Raw genomic sequence first — 26043 nt, forward strand, 5'->3', positions numbered from 1 at the left:
CATCAGCAAGGCTCTTTTCAAAGAACAGTTCCCCTCCAGTATCCTTCGACTCTGAAAAAAAAAAGAAAGAAAAGAATACATTAACAATGCACAGATTTACAAAGACATGATAAACAGAGCCTAATGAGACGTTTTCCAAGAAGCAACTTTCAAGATCTTTACTTTAATACAACCTGGAATCTCCCGTTCCAAATTACTTTTTTTTTTTCTTCTAAAGACTCTAGACACTTGTGAACTCAAGCGTAAGCGAGAATGACCCTTGCTCGAGCGAGCAGGTTACGGAAAAACGTATGCAAGGGACCCCACGACATCTTTAGGAACGCACCGTCGTGATTCGGCATGTTTTCCTTAGAATTCAGTGTTTCCAAGCCATCTTCAATGTACTGCGCTTTCTTCACTTGATCAAAGCGAGCTGTAAGAAAGAAAAAGCACAATTAGTTCCAACGAAGCGTGCCTAACAGAACCACGCAAGAGTGACAGTTATGGGACCCATTCACTGTCCTTGCTCGAACAGATGACTTAATGCAGCTAACATTACAAGGCACATTTGAAAAGCTTGTGAAATAATCATATAGGAACAAACCTTTCATGGCTGATAACTGTTCCTTCGCGAAATCATTGTCGGCTCGAAGAGACTCGATCTGGAAAAAATACGAGAATGTAGGAACGGTTTTTTGTGATATACAGAAGTTGTATATCAACTACTAACATAAAAAGTTTGTGCAAATATTCAAATGAATACTGATGCACTCAAAATATCTTCGATTTGAATTTAAAGTGATAATTTTGAAGTACTTTAAATTAACAAATGGATAATATAATACCGCATGTAACTCTCTCGAAAGGTGGTTTCACGGCAGTGGAAGGGTACAAAGCCGTGAAAGCACTTGCCTAAAGTGCCAACCACTGGCACGCGTATGGTCGCGTCTACGCGTCTTCAAAAGCATCAAATGCGCCCTCTCGGCGTCCGGCGTCGGAGGGGCATACGCGAGGAGGGCGCGAGGGATCAAGCCGGGCTTGATATTTTTGCCACCAGCTCACCATCCATCATCCAGCTTAGATGTCATTTGTAGTGCTCTCTAACACGTTCAAATAAAGTTATCAAACACTGGATTGATCTACTTGGTTTGATTCCTAATACCAGTGTGTCTGACTTTTTGGAGGCACTTGTATTATAATAATGTTCTACTTCTCCGATTTCTTACCGGGGTGCGCTCAAGGGTTATGAATATTTGTTTACCTTGGCACACTTATTGTGATATTACTGTTTAAATCCTTTCATTTTGTATATATGTTTGCCACTTTTGCAGTAGCCTCACATAGGGCTGCCGTATTTGAAAATAAATATACCATCCGAAAGTGTTCCACGCTGTGCTGGGTTCCAATCTGATCACTAATATCTGTTGCATCATGATGTGTCGGGTGTGTTTTATTGCATTGGAGAATATTTTGGCTGCCATCCATGAAGGGTTCAGTTCCAGTATTATGACCGATATCTGTGACTTCATGACGAGTTAGGCACGGTTTGTCGTTTTAGAAAATACTTTAACTGCAGACAACGTTCAGAAGTTTTCCATACAGGGTTCAGTTGCAGTCCTATGACCAATATCTGTCTTATCATGAAAGTTTCAAGTACAGTTAGTTGCATTAGAGCATATTTTGACAATAAAAAATGCCCAGCGGCATTCTACGTAGTGCTTGGTTCCATTCTTATGACCAGTATCTGTTTGTATCATTAAGAGCCAGATGCGGTTTCTTGCATTAGAGGATATTTTCAATACGCTTATCATTCAAAAGCCCTCCGCAAAGGGCACAATTACCGCCTCATGATTTAAATCTGTCACATCATGAAGAGTAGGGTGTGGGTAGTTGCACTGGAGAACATTTCGGCTCCAGACAACGTGCAAAAGCCTTCTATTCAGGGTTCAGTTCCAATATTATGACCGATATTTGTGACTTCATGAACAGTTGGGTGTCATTTGTCGTTTTAGAGAATACTTTGACTAAAGACAACGTCTAGAAAGTTTTCACCGATACCTGTGACTTCATAAACAGTTTTGTGTCGTTTGTGGTTTTAGAGAATACTTTGACTAAGACAACGTACAGAGTCTTGCATTAAGGTTTCAGTTCTAATATTATGACCGATATCTGTCCACATCATGAAGTGTCAGCTCAGGTTAGTTGCATTAGAGCACATTTCGACTATGGAAAATGCCCAAAGGCATTCTACGCAGTATTTGGTTCCTATCTTATGACCAATATCTGTTGTATCAATAACAAACAGGTGTGCTTTGTTGCATTAGAGGATATTTCAAATGCACACACATCAGCCGAAGCCTGCTACCCTGGCCTCAATTGTAGTCTTACGACTGACTTAAATCTGGTCAGATCATGAAGTTTCAGGCAAGATTATTGAATTGAGTGCTATAAAATATGTGTAAATATACTGAAGGTACCAGCATATTCAAGATATTGTTAACAAATTTTGTAGTGCAGGTATAGAAACCTGGTGGTTTGTAAACCTGATCAGGAGGGCAGCCGCCCGCCTCATTCTCTAAAGAGAAGGGGGGGGGGGGGGGAGCTCAATGTCAACTCCATATATTAACATACTAGTGAGGGGCACTAAGTCAGCCCCTACACGGAAGGGGGCACTGCAACAAACATCCCCCCCTCCTCCTTAAGGAGAACTCTGCACACGCCTATTATAGACCTATTATAGACGTACAGTATGCTAGACGTGAATGTTCATTCGCGGGAGCAACACACGCACCGATATTGATTCCTGGTGAATACCACTATAGTTACTTTGGGCACTGCAATGTCAATTACTTCTAAAATAGACTAAACTGTGGTGGGTGAAGCACTATCAATTTTTTAATGTGTTCTCATATCCTCTAAAACATATAAACCCGCTCCAGTTAGGAATGTGCCGTTCTGTGCTGAACTTGGACAGTTTTAAGCCAAAAGGTCAAGCAACATTGTGCATTGGCCTTGGACGCGTGGATGTCAACGCGTGCCAATGGTTGCGCGCCCTTTTCCTTCACAGGCGCGACTAGACACTTTTGACGCGTAGGCGCGTTGCATATGCGTGCCAGTGGTTGGCACTTGACTGACTCTAACATCAATTCATTTCTTTTTTTTTTAAGTTTAAAACCTTGTTATACCTGCTTATATGCTCTAATACAGTAAATTTTAAAACCTAACATACTTTACAGGTTATCACTTGCACTCTACCGAATGGCAAATTCTACCCCTATTCAAAGTTGTTTCTACTTCCTTTGAACTAAAAGAATGGCATTTGCACAAGCTTGTTCAAACTTTCAAAAAATATTGTGCTTGTTAGTTAGGTCATGACATATATGCCATTTTTCTTTATACTATGTGATATAAACTATCATCATCATCATTTATTTTCCCTTAAGGGCCCCTGACGGGGGTACTACATAAGGGGGGTGGGTCGAACAAGGATACACAAAGGCAATTCCAGACCAAAAACATAAAGCAGGTCAAAATTAAAGAATTGGAATTACAGGGCATGTGACCTGTACAAATAGACTCCGAATTCCAAATTCGATTTGTCACTGTTCACTACAAATTCACCTCGAACCTAAAATTTACTATTAGCACAAGCCTAAACATTACACAATAGCTAAAGTGAGAGGCCCAGATCCAGATGTATGAACTACAACACTATAATACCATATTTACTCGATTCTACCGCCCCTTCGATTGTGACGGGCACCCAATTTCCATGACGAAAAAAAAAAAAAAGAAATTAGACATCGATTGTAACACGCACCCATTTTCTGCAACGGAGAGAAAAAAAAAGAGTCCGTAGGAGTCAACCTTCGCACACTGAGAACAAGTATTTGGGTTTTGATGCGCTGAAGTTTCGAAATATAAAACACAAAGTCAAACAGCCGGCCCTGCAGCTAAAACTGTGATCACTACGGCGGCGTTACAAGTCGCGTAATAGGTCAGTCCTCGTCGCTGTTGGACAACTCCTTATTGCTGTCAGCGGCCCAAAGCATCTCATCCTCGGTACCATCCATGGCATTGGAGATGCCACATTTCTTGAATGCCTTGATGACCATGGCTGATGGTATTGCACACCACACGTCCTTCACCCACACAATAAAGTCTTGCAGAAAGGCGCGCTTCATCCTGTTGCCTGGCATGAATCATGTCGGCCATTGATCAGCCAGTCGTTGTAAAGCGTCCGAATCTTGTCCTCACCGGCTTGTTTAGGCAGACATCTAGCGGTTGAAGTTGTGACGCCATGCCGCCCAGGTAAGACTACAAGGTGCGTATTGCACGCAGCGAGCTTGTCCTTGATCCCGTTGGTCGAGATGGCACCTGAACGCGTCGAGCACGAGCATCACTCGCAGGCCCAAATCGGCGCCGGGCCGCTTACACCAGACGTGATGGATCCAATCTGCGACCAGGTTCGTCGTCATCCAACCTTTTCTCTTTGGCCCGCACGATCACACCACTCAGGAAAACGACTCCTTCGGGAGCGTCTTCCATTTAAATATCAGGTACGGAGGAAGCTTATGCCCATCTGACGTGCAACAGAGCATTGCCGTCACTAGTTTTTTCGCGGCCCCATGTCAGCACGTGAACTTGCTTCTCCCCCTTCTTCTCGACGGTTGTGGTGCCAGGCATGTCGAAGTAAGGAGGCGTCTGATCAGCATTGCCGATTTGCCCAAGCAGGTAGCGTTGTTGTGCCGCAAGTTTAGGACAAACCTCTGAAAACTGAAGTTTTTCTTCGTACTCCTCTGGCAACTTTTGGCATATGCCCGTTCACCTTCTGACGAAAAAGCCTTTCCTCTTCATAAAGTTAGCCTGCCAGCAGCTGCTAGCTTTGAACTGGCTCCGCGTTAGCCTTTTTCCAGGCTAACTGCATTCCCCACACTTAGTGCAGTTGTATCATCACGGGCCACTGTGCCGCTCGCTGCTCAAACACATATTCGGCGAGCAGCTCTTCAATTTGCGGAATCCGACCCTGCTGTGGTCCACTGAAGCCTTTACGTGAAGGTTTGATGTCGACAATTTCTGCTTTTGTTTCCGCCAGTTCCACAAGCACGTTTCGGGAACTACGAACGACCGCGATGCGACCCGATTTTCGTCCGTTTCTGCACACGCGATCACTTTTCTTTTAAAAGCGGCATCGTGGTACACTCGTCGAGTCTTTGGAGTCTGCCCTTCCATGCCGTGGATGCACTACAAGATGACGAACTCCTCAGCACACGTGACGCACACGGGAAACACAATGGCAGAAATAAACGACGCGTCATGCCGACGCGCGTAGGGGCGGCCATTTTTAAAATGCAGATGGCAATAGAATGACCATATTCATTTTTTTTTTTTGTACTCAATTCTAACACGCATGCGATTTATGACCTCCCTTAACTGGAAAGAAAGTGTGCGTTACATTCGAGTAATTACAGTACTGTACATAATTACCACACACCCCAAACAGCAAGAAAAGTACAATTACACTTCAGAATCTAAGGCAACTAAGTCAACAAAAACTACTAATTCAAAATATTCTGCATCTTGAGGGGATTAGTGCATAAATTACACTAAACATGAAATAGACGGCCGCTACAAACTTTATTTTTCTATTTGTGGGAATTGAAGCTTTAGCCTATTGCCATTACGCGGGCTTTTCGCCTATTTCTGCCATTCTCACGCCCTAACACGACTCTCCCCTTCTGCGTGCTGTCTGTATTGTAAGAACGGGAGTGACCTTGACCCCTCTCACAGGCTAGGTTGAAGAGCGGTGTGGTGTGTTCTCCGCGTGATCTTACTACGCCAAGCTGTGCCTCTCAGAGCCAATGCGACTGATCGGGCCCTGTAGTCACTGATCGTGAGAGTGCGCAGCATACGGTAGTTGCGAGGGCCCAATTCCTTCTGTGGCGTGTCACCGTGAACCTGATTGCCCACGGAGACGTGCTCGTGACACCCTTTGTATTGTATCTTTCGCCCGTGGCAAGGATAAGCCTCGTTTGCTTTCCTGCCGCCTTTTGCAATGGGCACTGCATGGCGTTTGTGATGTTGCTGCAGTAATTTGCGTGGAACGAATCATGAAATATCGAAGTTTGTGAGGCCACGCAAACCCGCTGATGCAGCAACACGCTTTTCTGACCACGGCCGCCGATTCTTCTAACACCACCACGTGCAATGATTTAGACGGTCGTGCAGTTTCTTTCCAAGTTTTTCTACGTGCGAGTTTCGCGGACCTTTCAAGCAAGCCACCCAACCTGCCTCCTTCCCATGTGTTTTGGTTTTCAAGGTCGCCCTCCTGCCGCGTCCTCCCCTCTCTTGATCACAGCCCCTTCGCCCGTCTCTACCACTCCACAACACCTGCCACAATGGTTCGAATTAGTTTCATTTTCTGGCTGGAAACAGGCCCAGAGCTGTTCCACGCGTTCTGGCATGTGTGTCGCATGTGCGCGCTTGCTCGCTCTTGATGTGCGTGTGAGGTCATGATGGCCGACAGGAGGACTAGCACGCTTTTTCGTGCCGCTCAACAAAACATTGAAAGTGTGCACTTGGCTTGAAAGTAATCCGTGCGTTAGGTGCCGCGTTGCGGAGTGCTTGCTCATAGCTATTGACCGCCTGGCAGCCAATTTGCCGCTTTGGACGTCCCGATATTCAGCTGTCGAGATGGTGAATATTTCGTGGGCTGCGGCGATGACAACATGTGCGCGAAACTGTTTTCGCGAGGCCGACTTCGTCGACGTCGGGCCCGATGCCGAGCCTGAAGCTTCCGAACGAGGACCATTGCGGTGGCGATTTGTAGCAGCGCTGACGACTCCGACAGGGAGAGTGGTGGGACATCTGTTGCGATGGTTTAATTATGGGCCGATACCTACACTGCAGAACCGTGCACGGATTTGGCGCATTGTGAATGGAGTACGTGACGAGAGCGATTTGGAGGAATCGGATAGCGAGAATGACGAAACTTTGGAGCCAGTGCTGCCCGCAGCTTATGCCAGATGCAACTATGTTATAATGAGGGCAGAGTATTACGAGAGACCCATAGTCAAGGTGTCCGCAAATTTTGACCACCTAGGGTTCTTAATATTGCAGGCAAATGAAAGTACACAGGATTCAAGCAATTTGGTCGCCATCGAATATGTGGCCACAGCGGCCGGAATACGATCCTGCAACCTGCGAGTCAGGACTCGAGCACCATAGCCACTATGGTGGCGGGTCATATGGTAGTTGAATCAGTGCTCATAGATTTAGTGCACATATTTTCTTTGGTGTTTAAAGCAAGACTATGCAATGTGAAACTTACTTTTGCTGAAAGCACCAGTTCAGCACTCTGAGTGCCTGGATATGATTCTCCAGAGAATTTTTCTCTTCAGTCATGGCCTGATTTAGCTCCTCAGCTTCCTGCATAAGCATATAAATGATTTTTGTACATATAATACCAGTATTTGACATCAAAGGACAAAAAACTACACTAAACCAAGTAAAGGAATGTAGAAAGCAGAAAACTAAACACTGTAAAATAAGCATAGCATCATCTTCAACCCTTAAATGTCTGCTAGTACATATCTTTAAGATTGTGTTTTATATTAATTGCAACGCATTCGCAGTGTAGTTCAGACATCATCATGAGTGTCTATTGATGATTGTACCCAACCACCCAGCACAATCGCCCCTCAACGTTTTGGGTCTCACGTAATAAATAAAAATATAACACAAGCTAACAAATTCATAACGCAACCACCAACAGGTTTTATAAGTTCTTACACCAAGAACATGCCAGGGCCTTGTTACAGGAACATACTACTTGTTTAGGTAGTCAAATTTATACCTACAAGCCAAACTAAGTCTGACAACTATGGCAATTGAATTAATCTGCCGAGGATGACGGACTAGACGGCTGTAGTAATAATGCCAGAGCTCGCAACACTTTGTCAAGAGCAAACAAAAATTGCCCACTGCACACTTTCCTTGCATTTCAGTGAGCGTTAACAAAACAGACCATGAGACCTCAATTCACCAACCTTGAGCTGGGTCTGCAGCTGTGCTATTTCCTTTTGATGCTTATCAGTGCGGGTCGCCAGGGCAATAATCTCTTTCTGAGCTGCTTCGTAGACTTCTCGCAGTCGCGAGCATTCGTCCTCGCTATTGGAAGTAGTATACTGCAAAAACAATGCGAACATATCTTTCGTACACTCAGTCAGAAGGAATGAAAAAGGAACTATTCCTTTGCATGAGATACAGTGGATTCATTTTGGGACAGAGGCCAGTGCTGCACATGCCAAGAAGGCAGCTTGGCTCTCATAGTACAGTGGCATACCTCTAGCTCCTGTACACGTCGAAGGGCTTCGAGTTTTTCCTGTAACGCTTTCTTCAACGACTCCTGCAAAAAAGCATTTCCGTAATGATTGATTTTTTTTCTGGCTGTAGTGGTCTGTGCAAATTGAGTTAAGTGAATAAAGGAAAGCTTACCTTTGCGGGTCTTCATACCTCTCTCGCTCCTTCTGTAGCCGAGCAATCTCTTCTCTTAACTTGTCATCGTAGCTGACTGAAAAAGCAAGGGATCGTAAGCGTGGTAAAATGCCGTGCGGTAATTTTTAGCGAACCCTGTGCAAGGGTCGCCATAAATATAATGAAATACAAACACAAACACACGTAACCCAGTACTGGTTAGAGATGCACTACAGTTCCTGCTTACCAATATACTGCAACTAATGTTATTATGATGATTTAGGCTACGCTTAAAGCTGTGAAATCCGTAGATGAATGTTCAAACGCAATGAAAACTTCGTATCATCTTCGTGCACAGCTCTTGATTGATTTGTGGGGTTTAACGTCCCAAACCACCATATGATTATGAGAGACGCCGTAGTGGAGGGCTCCGGAAATTTCGACCACCTGGGGTTCTCTTAACGAGCACCCAATTCTGCAGCACACGGGCCTACAACAATTCCACCTCCATTTCATGCACAACTCTGTTGCAACAGTGTAGCTGTGCTTAATATAATATAGAATAAAACTGCATTCTCACCTTAGCACATGCTTGTAACTGCGCTTCAAGCGTTTCAATCCTGTTCAGCAGCCGGTCTTCTTCATCATGGCCTGCAAACACCAAAAAAAGAACTTCTGGACCACACCGAGCTAGTAAAAAGACTTTCACAGCTTCTCATCAAGATATTAGCTCCAATGAAGCAGCACTAATTAGAAAAAGAACCAAGCACAACTTTACTGCACAAGTTTTTTTTAACAAATAAATGTATACAAATCTGTGCATACACCCTGTAACGGTGGTTTCACTGCAATACAAATGTGCTAAACCGTGGGAAACATTTAAGATAAATTCGCACTGCCGCGAAGCCCCACTTGAAGGTTAAATGCACACATTACTCTGAAATCGATTCACGACTTTTTAAAGTTTAAAAGCTCGTTATACGGCTATTATGCTATAAGTAGAATAAATTTAAATGTTACATATTTTTACAGGTTATTGATTGCATTCTTCTGAAAGTCAAATCCTGCTACAATTCAAAGTTGTTTCCACATTCTTTTAACCCCCCTTCCAAACAAAAAGGCATTTGCACAGGCCTTGTTTCTACCTGAAAAATACATGTATATTGTGCAGGTTAGTGAGGTATTCACAAATATGCCCATTTTTCTTTATAAAAATATGCCATATCTGCTATTGGAAATTGAATCAAATTATTCGAGGAAAATCACTAATCACTTCAAAATTCGCTTCAGACCTTAAATTCACTATTCGCGCAAGCCTAATAAAGTGTTGTCAGCAAAACTTCGGTTGCCCAAAATCATGCACATAAATAACATTTGGCTTCTGCATTGCCTCGTTTGATAAGACAGCTATTAAACAAAGTATGCATAGGAATCATCTCAAACTTTTTTTCTGCAGTTTTGCTTCGAAGCGCTTGAAAAATATTTTAGCATTATTAAGAGACATACGAAAAGTAATCAATTCGCACTGAGCACTTCAATTTTCAGATTCCTTTCGCAGCCAGAATTTCACTTTTCACACAGCTCTAGATAAAAACTTTTTACATCCAGCTCTAAGATATTTTTAAAAGCATGTCATGCCTTAATCATGTCACATGCGAAAATATTAAAAACATGACAAGAATAGAGTATGCATTCGCAGAAAAATGTTCAGGGGATCCCGCATTGTTGCATACACTTTGCGTGTGACACAAAGGATTTCACATTCGTTAATTTATTTTTCACTACGCTAAAACCTGCACTTTAACAGTACAGTTCATTGTGCCATAACAAATTTAATGAAATTCTGGGGTTTCACAAACCAAAAACTATGGTGAGATTATGAGGCATGCTGTACTGGTGAACTTTGGATCAATTTATCGCACCTCTGTTCTAGATTGTACAACTAGATCTAAATTATACATGGGTGTTCTTGCATTCTGTGCCTATTAAAACATGGCTGCCATGGCCACGCCCTTGAACTTGGCAATGCAGCACCCGAGCCGCTAAGTGACGACTGTGGGAACTTTAGCACTGTTGTTTCAGGCAACTGAATCAATACTCCTGCTGAACAGTTTCAAAATTAATGTGCATAATAATTTTAGCATCAGACTACATCAATTAGTTAGGCATTATTCAATTAAATTTGAATATTTAAAAAAAGAAACGACTTGAAGAGTAATTCAGGGACTAAAAACTTCGCCCAGAAATAATATATGTGTCCCCCAAAACAAAGAAAAACAACTCCGCACCTTCCAATTGTTCTCGCTGGCTTCTTGTGTGCTCGTGACGACTCGCTGAAGTGTGGCTATCTTGTCTGAATAATCTGCTCCCTGTGAAGTGCCTCCTAACAAGGAAACAAAAAAAAAATGCACTGACAACGGACCTACACAAAATACAGTCCCTACAGTTTGCATCCCAAAACAGTATGTTCCATTTTTCCTTATTTGTTTCCTGCTTGCCATAATTGAGAGGCTGATAACAGTAATAAATATGGTATACTCAACATTATTACAAAGTTGCATCTTACATGAAAATACTTTGTTGTAACGGAAAATTCGTTGTAAAGGAAAGGTATATTCATACACAACAGTGGAACGCAGATTATACGACTTTCAGGGGACCAACGCAAAACCATCGTATACTACGGGCGTTGTATAATTGAAAAACTAAGAATATAGCAATGGACACTCAGCATTGCCCCAAGAAATGGGTATAGACCGCCTGAATAAGCCTATGGCACGACCTTGTGCCTCTGCTAGAAAAGTAGATGAATTATCTTGCCAGCGACAGCTAATGGCAGCGTAACTTAGTTGAAAGAGGTGCGAGCGAAACCTCTATTTCTCAAGTTTTTAATAGAATCGAATCCTACGTGCATTTTTCTATCGATAAGTAAAGACCGAAAATTGCCTGCGCATGAAAATGAAACCGAAACATTATTGCCAATAGCCTCTCCGTCAGAAGATTGATTGATTGATATGTGGGGTTTAACGTCCCAAAACCACCATATGATTATGAGAGACGCCGTAGTGGAGGGCTCCGGAAATTTCGACCACCTGGGGTTCTTTAACGTGCACCCAAATCTGAGCACACGGGCCTACAATGCCGTCAGAAGAGTCAGACACAGTGTCCATCGCTATCACATAGTAACGACCAACCACGAGAGTGCGTAGAATGCCTTTGTGTGCGACTGAGCAGCTATGCATGTGATGTCTCCCGCTGTTAGTATGAACGTGGACGTCAAGTGAAAGTAAATCTCTCGCAGTGAAAACAGGTGCGTTGCACCTTTATGCGTATGCAAGCCTGGGACTGCGAGTGCGACAAAGGCGGAAGACCTGCTGTATGTCGACCAGAAAAATGTTCCCATGGACCGAAAACGTGAAAATATCAGCTTTTTGGCCGGCTGGAGCTACTTTGTGTGGATAGAGCTTGACTAGGTAACGACCCCAGATACGTGCAAACACGATTACGGCGTGTGTAGAAGCACATGAACTTGCGGGAGAGTGAATTTTCTCCATTCTAAGAAGACATCTCTCTCCATCTCTACTATTCTAATCGTCAACATAGGGGAACGCAAGTTTTTATTTAGCACTAGTGAATATTTGGTCCACGCTTGATTTCAGTAAAGGCATTTTTTTTTTCTTTTGGACAAAATCTGAATGTTGCAAGATGTGGGGTCAGCGTAAAACTGCATCGTATAAGCAAGGTTTTTAATACATTTTTCCTATGGAGATATTGCCGGGACCTAACCGATTCGTTGTAAAATGCGGGGTGTCGCGAAACCGGGGACGTGTAATCGAAGTTTCACTATATATGAATTACACGACTATTTTTCATTTACTTCGTTATAACCATCTTTTCTTATATGCAGGTTCGTTACACTGAGCCTTGAGTGTACGACATAGTCCTAGACAATGACAGACTATGGCAAATAATGAAAAGCGGCCCAGGCCATCAGACAGTGCAGCCCCAAAATACCAATGCCAACTCGAGTGGAATTAGTATTTAGTATAGGAAAGAAGGAAGCACTTATGCTACATTTGTCTATTGCTTTGCTTCACAGCAAGAAATGCCCGACGCAGAAATAGAGTCGGAGAGAGACGAGTTGGCCGGCTGCCGGTGTTACGGTATACAGCTTCTAGGATGGCCGTTTTCTTGCTATTGTGTATGATGAACCATTCTCTTGCAAGAAAATTATGATGCCATTTATGAAAATTTACCCCTTGATATACTATTACTATAATAGTCCATTTCCTAGAAAGACTGTGCTCTGTGTATTATCAAATGTTAGCACATTATGCGATTCAGGCGAAAAACAGGCAAGCTGCTAAAATTCTTCACTGGATGTTCCTTTGTAGCTTATTGCCCAACTACTTATGCAAAAACCTTTTTTTTCTGCCAGCATAAACGGCTTGTAAACATCAATTTTAACATTTATAGACAAATTAATCAATGCTTAAATCTTGCGATATGTAATCAGCTGACCAAGGACAACTGATCGAGAACAATAATTGTTTTATGCTTCGAAATACCAGGTTTACACTATTGAAGGTCATAAGTCATCTTCCACATACTAGTATCAAGTTGACTCATGTTAAAAAGAAAAAGAAAAGCCACAAGTGAAAGTGCTTGCGAGAGCTCCACTACCTTAGAGAAGTTTTTTTGTCTCAGAAGTAGGCACCAGATGATAGTCAGGAAGAAAAATAATGATGCTGAAATTTCTGGCTCTGGTGTCAGAATAAAAAGTATAATGAGCATTCCTTTAGATTGTGGAGGCTATGATAACTTTTAACATATCTTCGGTGCAACTACTTGACCTTAAAGAACAGTCCCCACAGATAAAAAAGGCACCCAATTATGAAAACGTACGACAAATGTATTTGTTGCTGAAAGCTTACAGCTGGCTGTGGGCATTCATTTGGTTCGTGAAGTGATGCACAGGCGTAACAATTGGTTTTTGAATGTTCTAGGCTCAAGGTCATTTCCAGCTAACGGTAATACCGTCACTTCTTTAATTCCTGGATTCAAAAGCGGCTACTTCTGCAATTTTTCGTGACACAACTTTCATGCAATTAAAAGATTAAAATTTTGCACGGGAGCCATTTTACATTAACACGATCTGAAAAAGAACTTTTTAGGAGATCAGAAGTAAGCGTTGTTTGGTTGGCCACTGGAAACAATGGACATGAATGGCTGCAGTACTACATCGCATTTGTGTCATGAAACCATTCAAGTCTTGGAAGTACCAATGCACCATACGTATCCATTTGTGTTATCATTGCACGAGGCGGGCCAAATAGCCCAGAAGTATGTTCTTCTTGATTTGCAAACCTACCTGAATACAGTGGGACAGTTGATACAGTTCCTGAGTTGTGATTGAGAGGTACCAGCTCCAGCAGGAATAAGTGTTGTAGAAGGGCTGGCAATGAAAGAAAAGTTTTGGGAGTATATGACGATTGTAGTCTCTCGGACATGCAGCTTGAAACACACAAACAGATGGAGCAAACATTTAAAAACAAGGAGATATGAAAGGCTGTGAAAACAGAATGAAGAAATGCAATATTCTGTCAAAACATCGCTGTCAAGCACATCACGAAGTGAAAACTAATGCCAACAAATACACTGCACATTACAGTAGACAGATATCTTCATGAGACACCTTATTAAAAAGACAGACTGGTTGGCCCTAATTGCATTATGTTAGCCAGGTATTCTGCAAAGGCGGATCAGAAAGAAGGAATAAGAAGGATCGGTGATCATGAAGACAGAAGAGACGACGCAGATGCTTGAACAGATAACGTCGATGTTCACTCTTTAAAAGAGCCGCCCACGAAGATAACTTGTCAAATCCACTTGGAAATTCAGGTTAGAAGGTTTCTCTCTAAAATGCATCTTTCGAACTATTTTTTGGCAATTAATGCAAGTTTTAAGTCTTTGAGTATGCCAAGAAAAAAGGGCTAGTACAAAAAGAATATTGTGCATGTAAACAATGTGGCTGTACCTGGCTTTGGCTTTCTTTCCCGTCGGGCAGGAAGAGCCGCAGTGTTGCCAACGATGCACCCATGGGTCACTAAAACAAGAATATTTTATTCAAAACAACCCACACGAACAAGTGAGAGCAATGTGGGCACACCAAACGTAAGTATAGGGAGTACAAATCAATACGTACACACAGAAGCAATTTTTCACCACCTTAAGCACAAACATTACCTAGAAGAGCGGCTACTCACAAATGTAAAAAATGTACCAAGATTTTAGTCAAAATCTAACAAAAATCCACAGAACAGTGCCCACTAACAATCATTGTGTCAGCTTGGCTCACCACCTTATGCAGATTTCCATCAATAGATGCCAGATAGGAAAAAGGATACATATAGAATGCTAAATATGCTCATTAGAATGAGTGTCACAACATCAACCTAAATGCAGTTTTGCCGATTCTCTTCAATGCACACACACATAAGATGCTTGAGACTGCCTGTGCAAAAGGCATGGATCACAAAGTAACGCCTGTTGCCAACGCAAGTGGGACTAGCCGGAAAGTCTTATGCCATGGTATGACAATATTCCTGAATCACAAAAACAAACTTGATAGGCCCTACAAATTTAGCACAACATTGTAATTGTTGGTGTTTCATGTCCCGAAACCTTGATGTCATAAATGAGAGCCACTTATTGGAGGGCTTTGGAAATTTCAGCTACCTGGTGTTTTTTTCACACCAATCTCTTACACCAATGGTTAGATTGACGCTTTACATCAATCGGACCATCTATAAGTGGCCACTGCCACTGGCATTCGATCCTGCGACTTTTGGGTCAGCCCTCGAGCACCACAACCGCAACACAGCTGCAGTTGGTAATCTCGCACTATGTGCAATCCTACTATCATTATTATGTGCAAGGTCTCGTTTCAAGTATTAAAATATTGATTGATATGTGCGGTTTAAGGCCCAAAAACCACCATGTGATAATGAGAGACGCCGTAGTGGAGGGCTCCGGAAATTTCAACCTCCCGGGGGTTCTTCAACGTGCACCCAAATATGAGCACACGGGAACTTCCTCCTTTATCGAAAATGCAGCCGAGTACCTTAGCCACCAGACTACTGTGATGAAGCCAGTATTAAAATATTGAAAACTTTTCTTTTTGAGGAACTCTTTTCAAAAAAGAAAATTCACCTTTCCGGGAGTTCTCCACCACATCTACACCGAACTGTACAATGTCACCAGAGCAAACTTCCTGGGCTGGCGACTCCTCAGAGCCTTTGCTCAGACGCTGGTTGTTGACAAACGTGCCATTGCTACTCTTGGTGTCTTGCAGATAAAACTGAAATCACCAAAAAGAAAAATGCAGCGTTTTAATCTGGTAAGACAAAGATCGGCAACTGCAACAATGGCTTTTCATCATCAGGCAGTCCACAGCACGATGAAGGCATCTACCAATTATCTCTAACCCACCCTATTGTGCTTGAGCAGAGTTCACCTTATGCCTAGAATTTTTTTATTTTGTCGCTCAACTCGACCTTTTTGCCATTGTGGGCCACACTTCTTATTTCTTCGTGTCCATTCATACATTCTAACTCACCATCGGTAATCTGCACTTCTCGTGATAAGACCTACCAAGGTCCATTTCTTCCTCTCAATATCTGCTAGTATATCAAGCAAGTCCTCTAACCTATCCCATTGTCTTTCGATCTCTCATAGCTAAACCTACATCATTTTCTACTGCAAAGCCGAGTTTCTTCATGATGTGCCAGGTTGTTGCCCTGTATGTTCTTACATCTGGTCGATCGAATACGACGGTGGCACACTTTTCGATTTGGTGACAGTAGTGTGTTACCGATCAAAAGTTGAGAAGTGTAAATATGCCCATCAAATTTTCCCTTTCATTAGATACATATAAGTAGGCTCCCTTGTTAGTATTTCGCCTAGAAGTACATGCCCTTTCAGTAATTCAAAAATACCGTTTTCCCATCAAAAACTTTTACTCTGTCGCTGGACACCTAACATCATTGCTTTTAACAATAATTCCATCAAGAACTCTTACTCTGTCGCTGAATAACCTAACGTCTTTGCTTTCAACAATAACTTACATCAGTGGCATGCCTCTTCGTTTCTCTATCGTTTGCCACCCAGTAACACTAGCAGTGTGGTGGCCACAAAAATGCATCATTTTAAAACTTGTTGCTAGTCCAATTGGTAAATGCTCCTTTATGTGAACAAGACTTGCAGCGACAGACGAAAAAACATGCAGAGGGACCAGATGCCATATAGTTGTGCTGCTTTTTGCTTTGCATTTCTGTCTTACTTACACACGGAAATATGCATCGGTAGCTCCTATGCAGATAACTCGAGCATAGAAGAGTTGCGTGAGAAAGTACGCATCTTCAAGTCACTGCTGTGCTTGGCCAGTGCATGCATTTTATGATGCTTCAAATCATCTTATGAGTTACAGCTTCAAAAAAGCGGGCAAGCAGTCATACAGAAAGCAGATTCCCGCCAGTATAACGGGGCACTGCACAAGTGATGTCCCATGCAGGCTACCTATACCGTATTTACTCGCATAATCCTTGCACTTTTTTTGCCGGAAAACCGATGAAAAGAGGGGGGGTGCGAGAATTACGCGGGGAAAACTTTCTACAAAAAACGTACAGAGCGAAAAAGAAAATGCAGTGGCCGCAAGTCAGGATTCTCACACCAGCAACTAACAGCAAGCTTAAGAAGTACTAATCAAAAACTTACCTCAACAATAAAAGCAGAGGTTCAACACGAGACAAGATTTGATTGAGACAACAAAAAGTGGAAGCAAATAGTCGAGAATTAGAATACCATAACGCAAAGCTTGCGGACGTTGCGATAGCGTTCTAGTGGCTCAACAGGAGCCCTCAAAAGGCAAGCGTGGGACGTCAGTATTGGGCTGATGGCTATTTAACAGAATTGATCGCTGTTTCCTTCTTAAGAAATAAGTTTACAATCAATCCCAGTTTTAGGCACACGGCAGGCCCAACGCGACTTGGTGGCTTTCAGCAGCCATCACCAGTAGCGAACACAAAAACTCGTAGACTCCGAAGGGCCTACCGGCGGCCCTGTTGCCGTTCTTTAGTGCATTATCTATTACTTGCAACTTGAAAGCAGCAGCCGTACAGCTTCAGTATTGCCTCATAGCTTGAGAAGTTACCGACGCAACATACAAAACACGCCGCAACGCGCACTGGCCACTTCGGCTTAGCTTGAGTTGGATTGAATCAGTGCAATAGTACGCTTGATGCTTAAGAGATGGCGCCAGATGACGTGCGCTATCATTATCAGTGGCTGGAAAGAGCAGACGACATTATTGCAGCAGTTTTCGGGGTGCGATAATTACTCGAGGAAAAAAAGAAATCATATTTTTGTTGGGAGATGTGGGGGGTGCGAGAATTGTGCGAGTGCGAGGATTATGCGAGTAAATACGGTACATCCCGTTCCGCATCGGTGGCTGTGTTTGTGTACACTGCTTACGCAAGTTGTGTCGACCTGCGGCCAGAAGAGAGCAAAATAGATACGCAGCTCAATGCATTTTTTGGACCTTCTACGTAGTCTTCATGTCCTGACCTAACCTCAATGTGCCACATATGACTTGCCAATCTCTTTGACATAGGCACTACCATGCTCGGTGGGTTGTTCAACGTGCTACTTTTCCGGACCAATGTCAAAAGCATTATTTGTTTCTTAAAACTAATGTAATTAAAGACTAATAGCACACATGTGTTCAAGCCTACGATTTCATTCTTTTTATGTAAAAAAATGAAGTGATTGCAGCAGAATTAAATATTCTATTACATGCCAATCAAAATTGAATAACTCCTGCAACAACACATTGCTTCATTTTTTAAACATAATATTTAATGGATTAGAATTTATGTTGTGCATTTGACCCATCTGCAAACAGAACATCATGTTTTCGCACCCGAAGTGGATATACACAGCCTGATAAAACAGTAAAAGGCTGGGAAGCTTCGGCACTCACTTTTCCATTTTCATACCAGAGCAGAGCATGGTTTCGCGAGAGAACCTTGCAGTCAAAGATGGCGTTGTTCGGATGCCTGTCGGCATCGGGCCACCGACCGGACCGACCTTGGCAGGCTGGTCGAGTGCGAGCACCTCGTTCGGGAAATGGGTGCGAGTTGGGCCGGCAAGTGAGGACGGCTCGAGGTACCCCGGGCTTGGGTGGTGGCACATCAGCCGGCGAAAACACTGGAACCTGCTGCAGGGGTGCCCCGTTCCCCACTGCTGCGGGCGGAGTCACGTCCCCAGGGACAGGACACCAGCCTTCATTGGTATCGGCCTCATCCGACGCCGACCCGTTTTCAGCCAGGGTAGCCGTGGCGGCTGCTATCTGGGTATCCACCTGTGCGAGTCAGTGAGCAAGTTACTACGCTGATGGTATGAGCAATACCATAATTTCAGATGCCCAGATGCATGTACAGTTGATCCTTAATAAAACAAACATGTATTTTAAACATCTATTGCCACTCGCAGCACATGACTAACATGATCATTACAAATTAATAAAGCAAAGGTATTCAGTGACTCATATTACCTATCTCATTATAGCAACTTTTGACAGTATCAACATTATGTATTTGTTGAGAAGGTTAGCTACACGTTTTGTGAATTCAAAAAGTGCACATAAATTGGAAGTAGTAAGATAAACACACAAAAAAAGAGAATACAACAGAAAACGCTGGTACTTGCATTGTTCTAGCCTTTTTCATTTTGTAAAAGTGTGCATGCATGTTTTATTACAGCCAATGGACAGTATTCTAACATTTATGTATAGTTAGCTTCTCAGTTGCATAACCTTCAGATCTTTGAGTATCTTAAATGCAGCGATTTGCTATATAACCACGCCAAAGTTTTGATTGAGGGGGGGGGGGGGGTTGCCAGGGACTTTAGCCAATCTATGAAATGCCCAATATTCACACTATCTGTTCATTGAGAGAGAAATCAATGTTCAGTAAAATTAATCTATTTAAAAGAGAAAAAAGAAAAGAAAAAAAAAGCAAGGATATCACCAAAAAACCTAGCTTTCCTAGAAAATTCTTAACACAAGCCTTTTAGGCTATTAAAAGCATATAGTTGCCTAAACTTTGCTAAAAGAGAATCTGTCACTGCAATCATTCAACCTCTGTGGGAATGATGGGTAGTACGCAAAGTTACCTAGTCTTCATGCTTGCAGGCTTTGAACGCACTCGTGGCTTCGTTTATTGCAGCGCTTTGGTTTTCTTTAATGTAAAAGAACAGACCATTGTGAACTTTGGTGACCCTATTTGAATATGTGAGCCTAAAATGTTAAGGTGGTGAAATGCAAGTGCCGCACATTTTCTGATTGTCATTTCATAATAAAGCGGCTCCAAGCCACGTAAAGTCAAACAGAGCCGAAAGAACAAAGATAAGACAAATTTGTGTACTACCCCATGCTGGCTGAAGCGTCGTGAGTTGCAGCTCTCCCAGACACTAGCACCAGAGTTTCCTCTAGTGTATATTATTCCAGAGTTTCCTCTAGTGTATTTATGAGAAACTGTATGATGGAAAGGAAGGAAAAGGCTTCTGGACTTTTCTACAGAACCTAAAGTAGTTCTAAAGCCGATGTTCATAAGCTTTCACATATGCAGGTTAGCCTCTCTTTCACCATCACTTATTGTTTTTAAGGTAAAGTCATGCTCGCAGAATAACGCTGTTCTGCCAGAATGCTGCCAGAATAACGCCAGTTAAAGGAGTTGAAATATTTTGAGGAGAAATGGCCTGCCACACCATGGAGTAGATCGATGCCTAGGTTCCTTCGCATCATTGTCTGTTAGTTCTCATCAATATTTCATTTAACAAGGAAAATTTACACTTCTTTCCTTGAGAGTCTTTTATGGTTATCTTATCCAATACAGTTGCAAGGCTAGGTTACAAGCCATGCATTGATACGGGAGCCAAGCGGAAGCCTGCAATGTAGGTATAGTTTACTCGTTGCTCCTCGAGCCAAGCATTCAATAATAAGTGGTTGGTTGGTTGGTTTGTAGAGTTCAACGTCCCAAAGTGACTCAGGCTCCGAGAAAGACCCCAGTGCAGGGCTTTGGATAATTTTAACCACCTGAGGTTCTTAAATGCGCCCTGAAGAGCAGTGTACATGGGCTGGTCACATTTTGACTCCATCGAAATGAGACATCCACAGCCAAAATTGAAAACACGTTGGATTGATCAGCAGCCGAGCATCGTAACCACAATGCCACTAAGAAGGGTCATTCAAATCATCATAAGCCACCTCACCAGCCTCTTACAGACAGAAACGTTCAACTGCAGGACTAATGCAGCAACCAGTGCCAATACAAGATTGGAGTGAAAATGTAGTCAATCACAAAAGTTCAATGACAAGGCAAACACGCCAAGAGCCTCCTCACAACATTATCACTACACAAGAGGCAATCGACAGCAGCACCATGCCCAGAACACATCCCTCCCTCATTTGATGGCGTGCCTATTTTGCTACTGGACACGAATACTTTTAAGTTTGTCACTTTCTGGCACGACAAGCTCTTCGGCAGCCGCGGCTCCATGCTTGTGTCTGGAGGGCAGTCTATATGCAGAACTGCTGTCGGTTGTAAACTTTCTCATAAAGCGGTACCTACGCAATGACCCACCACTGGAAGCGCAGCGTGGTAGCTTTGATTCTGCTATCACAGTAGTTGTGTGACACCAATATCACAGATAAGTGCGCTAAGTGGAAACAACAAACTTAACAGTGTTCAGCACGATATGAGAAAACTGATATACTAGTGAATATCACGGAGACCCAGTTTCCGGGCTATCGCGAAGTTCGACGGGAGATGGCACACCAATACGTTGTGAATACAGGCAGTTTAGCATGCGGCGGTCCGTAAACTTTTGCCGTTGACAATAGATGTGTAGCCACGTTCTGTAACACTGGACCTGTGTTTGAACAATTTCTTGTATTATGCGAACAAGCCCAGTTGACAACCAGTACGGCAGTACTTTCCACTTACATGGGCAAAATAAACGTGAATATTCAGATAGTGTAAAGTGTCCATCAGCCGCACTTGCGCATACCGAGTTTATTTTAGTATGGATGCACACAGTTTCATCGCTGTACACTGCACTGCATCTTGACATAGAATATTAAAGGTGCGGTGAAATTGAGACAATAAAGCAGTGTCTCGCACTACACACAGAAAATTACATTCCAGCAAGAAGCCATGCGTTTACGACAGAACGAGTTTTGAAAATGACCTGGACATAGGAGCATTTACACACCTGAGCAATTTAAATCTTTTTAATGCATGAAAAGAATGTACAGTACCTGCGGATTGAAACACAACATCAAAACTGTTGTCATGACAACAGGTATGCACAACTTTTCTAAAAAGCCACACCCTGCAGCTACAAATGCAATCTTAAAGTTGTGGCATTTTACATTTCCTCAATCGCAATACGATTATGAGGGATGGTGTAGTGGAAGGCTCCAGAAACTTGTACCATCTGTTTAACATGCATCTTAATCTAAGTACGCCTGTCTCTAGGATGCCATTTCCATTGAAATGCGGTGACCACAGCTAGGATTTGATCCCATCATTACTGGGCCGACAGTCCAGCACAAGCACTTGACAACTGAAGCAGGCTGTAGCTACGAATCTGGCCTCTAACATTAGTACTGACCCCCAATGCAACTGTTGACAAACTGAAGATGGTTGAAATGAAAGCAATGCTAATATCGAGCTATGCTAATGAGGCACAGCGTAGTGGAGAGCTGCAGAAATTTTGACCACCTGGTGTTTTTTAATGTGCACTGCCATTGCACAGCACATGGGCTTTTATCATTTCACCTCCATTGAAATGAGACCCCGCTGCGGCTGGAACCCCACCTGCGACCTTCGGGTCAGCAGGCCGAACACCCTAACTGCAACACTATGGTGACCACTTGAAATGAAGGTATGTGCATTACTTAGCACTAAGGTGTCTTTTTTTTCAATCCGTGAGCATGCCACACACATGCTACAGTTAACTCATGCAGTTCAGTTTCAGTGAAAAAGCATTGTTTACCCAAATGTGATTGTGTAAACAAACTACTTATGAGAAACAGTTAGGCATTATCTATGGTAGTGTCATGACCTTTTACAGCATTTTTAGTACAAAAAAACAAAAAGGAATTTAGCCATAGGAGCAAGACTTCAATAAAGCATTGCATGGTCACCTTGTGCGTTTGTCTTGCACTTCTATGTGCACGTTAATATACGGTCTGATTCGGCTGCATTTTCTGCGCTAGTTCAAGAGTGCATCACTTTAGTTTTCAATTTTGCGAGCGCAGCTCGCACCACTTGCCCTTCTGCAGTCGATCTGACGTCCTAGCACACGAGTTCATCGGCACTAGCTTCCCTGCGAGTTCTAGTCTCTCGCAAATAGCGCAAGGTATCAGTGTTGCAGCACTTTTACCCTCAATTTGACCACTGAACCAAAACTGCTAGTGTCATGCTCCACTAACACTAGAAGAACTGGTGCAGCACTTGGCATGCACTTTTGTGAACTACGTCCAAAAATTGCAGCCAAACCGAGGATACCTATACAGACAAAAAAGTTTAGGGGAAAAGGCAGGCTTGAAGCAATGAGATGTTGTTGAACAGAGAATGCTGTTGCTGGAATTGACATTTTGACAAGTTCACTTATCAAAACAGGGGCTTACAACAATATTGGTAGTATAACCACATGCTTATACTATTGCAGTGAGCACAATGCCTGCACTTATTTAGCACAATTAAAATAGAAATTGCCTATTATAGGTGTCAGACATTATGCTTTATGTTTCTTTTCTATATTCCTTTTTCTTCAGAGTACTAAAATGCAAAGAAAGCTTTCTGAACCAATTATTTTATCTTAGAGCCTTGTGTTTATGAGATTACAAGGAGGAATGCTTATTATGATAAAAAGCAAGCAAAGCAAGGGCATCTTGCTGTCAGTTGCTGCTTTCAGGAAAATCAAGCCATCACAAGTTGCACCTCACTTTCTCCTATGACCTGTTTTCACAAGCCATTAGAAGAGAACACCCAAGTACATGTAACTAATTTCAGCTGATGTGTATATAATGGTGCCCCTTAGGATTGAGACCGGGAAAAAGAATCCACCTTCCCACTTCCTTCATATCGTTGTGGCTTTCAGAAAGTCGCAACGGTTCTACCATAATGCCCCATGTTGTCCATCACAAATTAAGGCAGGGCCTCAGGAATACACAGGGACTAATGAGAAAACATGCAAATGGTAAAAGTGCGTGATGTTATACTGCTTACGGTGAAGTTGGTGCAAAAGGCCCGAAACAAAATGTGCACAAGTTTCGACAACGTGTCGGCAACTAAAGTCACCATGCGGTGAAGTCGAATCACTCAGGTCAATGGTTCAGGCTAAAATATAAAGCTAGAGAGATACGGAGCGGAAAATCTCCGTTGTGCACGCACTCCAGTGTCACCTCGTTGCGCGTGATACGCCCTGCGTCGAAGCATTCAATAATGACGGTGTTTCAAGTATACATTGACTCCGGAAAGGCTATATGTCAGCGGCACTACATATAAAGCAAGCAGCGTAGCCGGGCAACTGGTGCGGAGCCGGCTGTCAAGAATGCCGCATCCGTATTATGGTCTCCAAGCAGAAACATTTTGTGGTTGGGCGGATACGCGCGTCACTGCTAGTCCCAACACAAGTAGCGAGCCAAACGGCGTCAAACGCACGTCAAGGCTGCATGCACATACCACACGCCCTTGAAGTAAATGACGCTTCGCGACCGCACAGCACCATGCATCGGTACCAGTTCGCAATTATGCAAGCTCATCGAGTCCGCTAAAACGCGTCGCCTGCCGAGATGAAGAAAAGTTTACGAAACCGCGCCGAGCTACGCACTCGATGGCCGCAGGGAGTGCCAAGCCTTCCGCAAGCCACGGTTCATTGCCCGGTTCGGCTCTATTTGCACATCGACGCTCGACAGCGCTCCACCCAAGCAAACAGAATCAGCTCTGCACCGGTATAAACAACGACAGAAACTTCGAGGTTGAAAAATAGTGAAAAAGTTTCACACGATTGGGCTATCGAAAACGAATTCGTGTTGCCGACGGTCAAGACGGGCCTATCTCGAAGCGAGATCTCTACAAATCCTCCCAAACCGCGCTCGGTCGCTGCACTCGAGATGCCATTTAATTTGCTTACCTTGGCGGAATCCTTTCGGTAGACAACCATTAACACTGCGACACACGCAAAGTCATTTGGAGACCGCACAACAGCGAGCAAATGGGCAAACACACGGCAAAGCCATGGTCACGGCACGAACGAAAGACATCTCGCAAGCCGCCAAAGCTGCAGCCACAGCGAAGGTGTAGTTGTACTGTAGTTTCAAGCGAGGCACACAAACAGCGCCGTCCGGCTCGTTTCCATTGCGACGAGCCAGCAGAATTTTCTTCGGAGCCCTGGCTGCCGATGTGAGAGGTGCTCTCCTTTCGCTAGCTGGACGATTGTTTCGGAGGGCAAACGTCGGGGTCGGCCGCTCACGACGTCTCGGCGGTCTCGTAGTGGACGAGGCCGGGTGCGCAACGTTTCACACACAGTTAGCACATGAGAGTCGGCGCGGCAGGCCTACCTCGTTCGTGTAGGGCCCAGCACTTTCTATAAAAAGCAGTCATATGGGAGAATCGGACGGTAGCGCCCAGCGTAAAACGTCATTTGCCCGGTTCGAGAATAGGCAGCCGCAGCAACAGCAGAAAAAGAAACAGGTAGAAAACCACGGACGGCGGCGGGACGGGCGGCCAGCGAACCGCACGAACACACACGCGCGCACAGGTTTCTCTGGGATCCGATAATCGGGGCTAAAAAGGCGGAGAAGGAAGGAGTAAATGAAGACAAAAAGTCGAAAAACCTCTGCGGAAACCCGATGAGAGTACTTGCCAAAGGTGCTCGTTCAAGTACTCTCGCCCGCCGGGCGCGAAACGGGAAGCAGCGCTAGCGACGAGAGCGTCATCTGCCGAAAGCCTCGAAAGAGCGCGGAATCCGAGAGAGCACTCAATATTTTAAATATTAAAGGCAACTGAGCGACCGTAGAGCTCTTTTGGTGCATCGTTTGAAAATTGGACAAGAGTTTATCGATTCAGTTTGCGAAGAATCCGAAGCGCTTATCACTTTGTGTTGAATATTACAGGGCACGTGTACGAGCCCGCTGATAAGGTTCCTAACTTATTTGTTTCTTTATCTTTTCTGCTTTAGCTCGCAGTGAAAGGTTCAAGGCTTCAAATGCGACGTTGCATTGAAGAAAAACTAAGCACCTAGTTTCTGACGGCCAATACGCACGCCGCTAGAGGCATGTAATCTGGAGTACCAAAATGGGAGTTTTACTTTCCTTCTTGCTACCTCGCTCCTCAGTTTTCACTAAACCACATTTTCTTAGCACGTGTTCTAAAAACTTTTTGCAAGGCCGAGTGGCAAATTGTCGCGAAAACTGTCATCACTTTGGAGAAGCGTAGCGAAATATTAGCTATGGGTGAT

At 43.5% G+C, this 26043-nt stretch overlaps 1 pseudogene; it reads right to left on the reverse strand.

Annotated features, from left to right (window-relative positions):
- LOC142795420 (sarcolemmal membrane-associated protein-like) lies at positions 1–24972 on the reverse strand (annotated as a pseudogene).
- Between the last annotated feature and the right edge of the window lie 1071 nt (positions 24973–26043).

Source organism: Rhipicephalus microplus, unplaced genomic scaffold (genome assembly GCF_043290135.1).
Source record: "Rhipicephalus microplus isolate Deutch F79 unplaced genomic scaffold, USDA_Rmic scaffold_665, whole genome shotgun sequence".
Classification (NCBI taxonomy): domain Eukaryota; kingdom Metazoa; phylum Arthropoda; class Arachnida; order Ixodida; family Ixodidae; genus Rhipicephalus; species Rhipicephalus microplus.